This window comes from Oncorhynchus masou, chromosome 5 (genome assembly GCF_036934945.1).
Source record: "Oncorhynchus masou masou isolate Uvic2021 chromosome 5, UVic_Omas_1.1, whole genome shotgun sequence".
Taxonomy (NCBI): domain Eukaryota; kingdom Metazoa; phylum Chordata; class Actinopteri; order Salmoniformes; family Salmonidae; genus Oncorhynchus; species Oncorhynchus masou.
In genome coordinates, this window is record NC_088216.1 from 5,770,310 (window position 1) to 5,777,809 (window position 7,500).

A 7,500-nucleotide genomic window follows, 5' to 3' on the forward strand; every position below is an offset into this window, starting at 1 on the left:
AGAGAGAGAGAGAGATAGCAGGAGAGAGAGAGAGAGAGAGAGAGAGATAGCAGGAGAGGGAGAGAGATAGCAGGAGAGGGAGAGAGATAGCAGGAGAGAGAGAGAGAGAGATAGAGAGAGAATGCAGGAGAGAGAGAGAGAGAGAGAGCAGGAGAGAGAGAGATAGCGGGAGAGAGAGAGGGAGAGAGATAGCAGGAGAGGGAGAGAGATAGCAGGAGAGAGAGAGAGAGAGAGAGAGAGAGAGAGAGAGAGAGAGAGATAGCAGGAGAGAGAGAGAGAGAGATAGCAGGAGAGAGAGAGAGAGAGAGAGCAGGAGAGAGAGAGAGATAGCAGGAGAGAGAGAGAGCAGGAGAGAGAGAGATAGCAGGAGAGAGAGAGAGAGAGAGAGAGAGAGAGAGATAGCAGGAGAGAGAGAGAGAGAGAGAGAGAGCAGGAGAGAGAGAGAGATAGCAGGAGAGAGAGAGAGCAGGAGAGAGAGAGATAGCAGGAGAGGGAGAGATAGCAGGAGAGAGAGAGAGAGAAAAGGGCAACGAGTGAGGAACAAACACCATTGTAAATACAACCCATATCTATGCTTATTTATTTTATCTTGTGTCCTTACCATTTGTACATTGTAAAAACACTGTGTATATATATATATACAGAGCAGCTGTATTCTGACACATTTGTAATGTCTTTATTGTTTTGAAACTTCTGTATGTGTGATGTCTACTGTTAATTTTTATTGTTTACCTTACTTGCTTTGGCAATGTTAACACATGTTTCCCATGCCAATAAAGCCCCTTGAATTGAATTGAATTGAGAGAGAGAGAGCAGGAGAGAGAGAGAGAGAGAGAGAGAGAGAGCAGGAGAGAGAAAGAGGGAGAGATCGAGTGAGAGTGATATAGAGATAGCGTGTTAATTTCTGATTGTTGATTTCACTTTTGTTTATTATCTATTTTACTTGCTTTAGCAATGTTGACATGTCAATAAAGCTTTGAATTGAAATTGACAGAGTAGAGATACACAACTAAGACAAAACAACCAAAGAAAACGGGTCACAACTACTGCAGCTTTGTCGCACGCTGGTTCTGTACAGAGTCAAGGGGAGGCTTCAAGGAGACTCTTACGGCAGAAACCTCTACAGCTCATCTCTTGGCAGTGGTACTGTAGACTACTTTATCACTGACCTCAATCCAGAGTCTCTCAGAGCGTTCACAGTCAGCCCACTGACAACTCTATCAGACCACAGCAAAATCACAGTCTCTCCCTACACAATCATAGGGCATCAAAGCCAAAGGAACTGAATAATATTAAGAAATGCTATAGATGGAAGGAAAGTAGTGTGGAAATCTACCAAAAAAACAATTAGGCAACAACAAATTCAATCCCTCCCAAGACAATTTCCTGGACAAAATGTTCCACTGTAATAGTGAAGGTGGAAACCGGTCAGTAGAAAATCTAAACAGTATATTTGACCTAACAGCTTCCCCATCAAATCTATCAATGTCAAGCAGACAACCGAAGAAAATGAACAACAATGACAAATGGTTTGATGAAGAATGCAAAAGCCTAAGGAAGAAATTGAGAAACCTGTCCAACCAAAAACATAGACTCAGAAAACCTGAGCCTACGCCTGGTGAATCACTAAAACAATACAGAAATACACTACGGAAAAAGAAGGAACAGCATGTCAGAAATCAGCTCAATGTAATTGAAGAATCCATAGACTCTAAAACAAAACTCAAAACAAACAACACAAAGAGTTCTCTCTCCAAAACAGAGATGTATGGATAAACCACTTCTCCAATCTTTTTGGCTCTATGACAAAGATCAAACAGCAATAACAAATACATGATCAAATACAAATCTTAGAATCAACTATTAAAGACTACCAGATCCCACTGGATTCTCCAATTACATTTAATGAACTACACTACAAAATACAAACCCTCCACTCCAAAAAGGCCTGTGGGGTTGATGGTATCCTAAATGAAATGATCAAATATACAGACCCAAAATTACAATTGGTTATACTTATACTCTTTAACATCATCCTTAGCTCTGGCATCTTCCCCAATATCTGGAACCAAGGACTGATCACCCTGATCCACAGAAGCGGAGACAAATTTGACCCCAATAACTACCGTGGGATATGCGTCAACAGTAACCTTGGGAAAATCTTCTGCATTATCATTAACAGCAGACTCGTACATTTCCTCAATGAAAACAATGTACTGAGCAAATGTCAAATTGGCTTCTTACCTAATTACCGTACGACAGACCACGTATTCACCCTGCGCACCCTAATTGACAAACAAACAAACCAAAACAAAGGCAAAGTCTTCTCATGCTTTGTTGATTTCAAGAAAACTTTTGGCTCAATTTGGCATGAGGGTCTAGTATACAAATTGATGGAAAATGGTGTTGGGGGAAAAACATACGACTTTACAAACAACAAGTTATGCGAATTGATGGAAAGTATAATGCCTGCAGAGCAGAATAAGGCCGATACCAATTAACTATCAAAATCCAGAAAAGAGCCATTCAATTCTACAACCACCTAAAAGGAAGCGATTCCCAAACACCTTGGAAAGAATTAACAAAAAAAACAGACTCAGTGAGCATAGCCCTGCTATTGAGAAAGGCCGCCGTAGGCAGACCTGGCTCTCAAGAGAAGACAGGCTATGTGCTCACTGCCCACAAAATGAGGTGGAAACTGAGCTGCACTTCCTAACCTCCTGCCAAATGTGTGACCATATTAGAGACACATATTTCCCTCAGATTACACAGATCCACAAAGAATTTCAAAACAAATCCAATTTTGATAAGCTCACATATCTATTGGGTGAAATTCCACAGTGTGCCATCACAGCAGCAAGATGTGTGATCTGTTGCCACAAGAAAAGGTCAACCAGTGAAGAACAAACACCACTGTAAATATAACCCATATTTATGTTTATTTATTTCTCCCTTTGTACTTTTAACTATTTGCACATCGTTACAACACTGTATATACATACATAATGACATTTGAAAAGTCTCTATTCCTTTTGTGAGTGTAATGTTTACTGTTAATAAACAATAGTGATTTATTTTAATTATCTATTTCACTTGCTTTAGCAATGTAAACATATACTACCATTCAAACGTTTGGGGTCAGTTAGAAATGTCCTTGTTTTTGAAAGAAAAGCAAATTTTTTGGTCCATTAAAATAACATCAAATTGATCAGAAATACAGTGTAGACATTGTTATTGTTGTAAATGACTACTGTAGCTGGAAATGGCTGATATTTAATGGAATATCTACATAGGCGTACAGAGGCCCAGTATCAGCAACCATCACTCTTGTGTTCCAATGGCATGTATTGTTAGCTAATCCAAATTTATCATTTTAAAAGACAGAGCAAACTGTCTCTAACCAGAATAGAAAGAGGAGTGGGAGGCCCCGGTGCACAACTGAAGAAGGCGCTGTTCTGTGAAGGGAGTAGTACACAGCGTTGTACGAGATCTTCAGTGTCTTGCCAATTTCTCGCATGGAATAGCCTTCATTTCTCAGAACAAGAATAGACTGACGAGTTTCAGAAGAAAGTTCTTTGTTTCTGACCATTTTGAGCTTGTAATTGAACCTAAAGGCTAAAGGTCATTTTTATTCCTTCTTTAAATCAGCACAACTGTTTTCAGCTGTGCTAACATAATTGCAAAAGTGTTTTCTAATGATCAATTAGCATTTTGAAATTATAAACTTGGATTAGCTAAACACAACGTGGCATTGGAACACAGGAGTGATGGTTGCTGATAATGGGCCTCTGTACACCTATGTAGATATTCCATTTTTTTTAAATCAGCTGTTTCCAGTTACAATAGTCATTTACAACATTAACAATGTCTTCACTTCTGATTGATTTTATGTTATTTTAAATTTACAAAAAAATTGCTTTTCTTTCAAAAACAAGGACATTTCTAATTGACCCCAAACTGTTGAACGGTAGTGTATGTTGCCCATGCCAATAAAGCCATTTGAATTTAAATTGAATTGAGAGAGACAGAGTGAGAGACAGAGTGAGAGACAGAGAGAGAGAGAGTGAGAGACAGAGTGAGAGACAGAGTGAGAGACAGAGTGAGAGACAGAGTGAGAGACAGAGTGAGAGACAGAGTGAGAGACAGAGTGAGAGACAGAGTGAGAGACAGAGTGAGAGACAGAGTGAGAGACAGAGTGAGAGACAGAGTGAGAGACAGAGTGAGAGACAGAGTGAGAGACAGAGTGAGAGACAGAGTGAGAGACAGAGTGAGAGACAGAGTGAGAGACAGAGTTCATGCCTGTAAGTCACTTTGGATAAAATTCTAAATGCCATAGATTATTGTGACTCTTATGAAGTGAAATGTTGGCAGCCCAACATGGTCAATAACACCTTTACAGCAACCCATTAGATACACCTACACCTGTGTGTGCAGTTTGGAGCCCTGCATGGTCAATAACAACACCTTTACAGCAACCCATTAGATACACCTACACCTGTGTGTGCAGTTTGGAGCCCTACATGGTCAATAACACCTTTTACAGCAACCCATTAGATACACCTACACCTGTGTGTGCAGTTTGGAGCCCTACATGGTCAATAACACCTTTTACAGCAACCCATTAGATAAACCTACACCTGTGTGTGCAGTTTGGAGCCCTACATGGTCAATAACAACACCTTTTACAGCAACCCATTAGATACACCTACACCTGTGTGTGCAGTTTGGAGCCCTACATGGTCAATAACAACACCTTTACAGAAACCCATTAGATACACCTACACCTGTGTGTGCAGTTTGGAGCCCTACATGGTCAATAACACCTTTACAGAAACCCATTAGATACACCTACACCTGTGTGTGCAGTTTGGAGCCCTACATGGTCAATAACAACACCTTTACAGCAACCCATTAGATACACCTACACCTGTGTGTGCAGTTTGGAGCCCTACATGGTCAATAACAACACCTTTACAGAAACCCATTAGATACACCTACACCTGTGTGTGCAGTTTGGAGCCCTACATGGTCAATAACACCTTTTACAGCAACCCATTAGATACACCTACACCTGTGTGTGCAGTTTGGAGCCCTACATGGTCAATAACAACACCTTTACAGAAACCCATTAGATACACCTACACCTGTGTGTGCAGTTTGGAGCCCTACATGGTCAATAACACCTTTTACAGCAACCCATTAGATACACCTACACCTGTGTGTGCAGTTTGGAGCCCTACATGGTCAATAACACCTTTACAGAAACCCATTAGATACACCTACACCTGTGTGTGCAGTTTGGAGCCCTACATGGTCAATAACACCTTTTACAGCAACCCATTAGATACACCTACACCTGTGTGTGCAGTTTGGTCACAAAGGTGTTTCTTTCTTCCATTGTCAGATTTTCCTAGAAACGCCCTCCACTCTATACACAACAGAATCAGAGACATGAAATGAACACACACACACAGCAGTGTTCTCTCGGAAAGTAAACGACTCATTGCTAATCCAGATTTTCAATTAGCACTTATCTCTCGTTCCTACGGCGATAACAGTCAGGCAATTACATGGCTGATTCAGACAGTGGCGGGACTCTTTGTCTTTGTCGGGAGAGATAAAGAGAGAGACAGAGGGAGAAAAAGAGAGAGACAGAGGGAGAAAAAGAGAGAGACAGAGGGAGAAAAAGAGAGAGAGGGAGAAAGAGAGAGAGAGAGACAGAGAGAGACAGAGACAGAGACAGAGAGAGAGAGAGAGAGAGAGAGAGAGAGAGAGAGAGAGAGAGAGAGAGAGAGAGAGAGAGAGAGAGAGAGAGAGAGAGAGAGACAGAGAGAGAGACAGAGAGAGAGAGAGAGACACACCCTACAGAGCCCCATGACAGCAGCACAATTAGACCCAACCAAATCATGAGAAAACAAAAAGATAATTACTTGACACATTGGAAAGAATTAACAAAAAAAACAGAGCAAACTAGAATGCTATTTGGCCCTAAACAGAGAGTACACAGCGGCAGAATACCTGACCACTGTGACTGACCCAAAATTAAGGAAATCTTTGACTATGTACAGACTCAGCGAGCATAGCCTTGCTATTGAGAAAGGCCGCCGTAGGCAGACATGGCTCTCAAGAGAAGACAGGCTATGTGCTCACTGCCCACAAAATGAGGTGGAAACTGAGCTGCACTTCCTAACCTCCTGCCCAATGTATGACCATATTAGAGAGACATATTTCCCTCAGATTACACAGATCCACAAAGAATTCGAAAACAAATCCAATTTTGAAAAACTCCCATATCTACTGGGTGAAAATCCACAGTGTGCCATCAGAGCAGCAAGATTTGTGACCTGTTGCCACGAGAAAAGGGCAACCAGTGAAGAACACGCACCATTGTAAATACAACCCATATCTATGCTTATTTATTTTATCTTGTGTCCTTTACCATTTGTACATTGTAAAAACACTGTATATATATATATAATATGACATTGGTAATGTCTTTATTGTTTTGAAACCTCTGTATGTGTGATGTCTGTTAATTTTTATTGTTTATTTCACTTTATATATTATCTACCTTACTTGCTTTGGCAATGTTAACACATGTTACCCATGCCAATAAAGCCCCTTGAATTGAATTCAATTGAGAGACAGAGAGAGAGAGACAGAGAGAGACAGAGAGAGAGAGAGGAGACAGAGGGAGAAAGAGAGAGAGAGAAGAGACAGAGGGAGAAAAAGAAAGAGAGAGAGAGAGAGACAGAGAGAGACAGAGAGAGAGACAGAGAGAGAGACAGAGAGAGAGACAGAGAGAGAGACAGAGAGAGAGACAGAGAGAGAGACAGAGAGAGAGAGAGAGAGAGAAGAGACAGAGAGAGAGAGAGAGAGAGAGACAGAGAGAGAGAGAAGAGACAGAGGGAGAAAAAGAGAGAGAGAAGAGACAGAGGGAGAAAAAGAGAGAGAGGGAGAAAAAGAGAGAGAGACATTAATAGTAACAGTGGCACCATGCAAGCCGCAGTACGCTGCAACTTTTAAAGGACGAACCACTGCAGGTGCAACACTGCCCACAACATGAGGTGGAAACTGAGCTGCACTTCCTAACCTCTTGCCAAATCTAAAGAGAGACCATATTAGAGACTCAGATTACACAGATCCACAAAGAAATAGAAAACATATCCAACTCCCATATCTACTAGGTGAAACACCACAGTGTGACATCACAGCAGCAAGATTTGTGACCTGTTGCCACAAGAAAAGGGCAACCAGTGAAGAACAAACTAGAGGGCGGTGTCAGCTGACCTGTAGTCTGGTGATGATGGGTCGTACTTCCTCAGGGAAATGCATGGCCACCAGGTCAGCTGACTTGGCAGGGTCAAGGGTCACCAGCTCCGCAATGTGCAGCAGGGCCTTCTCCCAGACACAGCGTTTCTCCTCTGAGCTGTAGCCAGGCATGGACAGCAGGTTGTGGATGTAGTTAAAGATCTCTTCCTGTTGACATGGCAATAAGAC

At 41.6% G+C, this 7,500-nt stretch overlaps 1 pseudogene; it reads right to left on the bottom strand.

The window, feature by feature from the left end:
• LOC135531445 (vacuolar protein sorting-associated protein 8 homolog) overlaps positions 1–7,500 on the bottom strand; it is a 154,946-nt pseudogene that overhangs the window by 53,803 nt on the left and 93,643 nt on the right.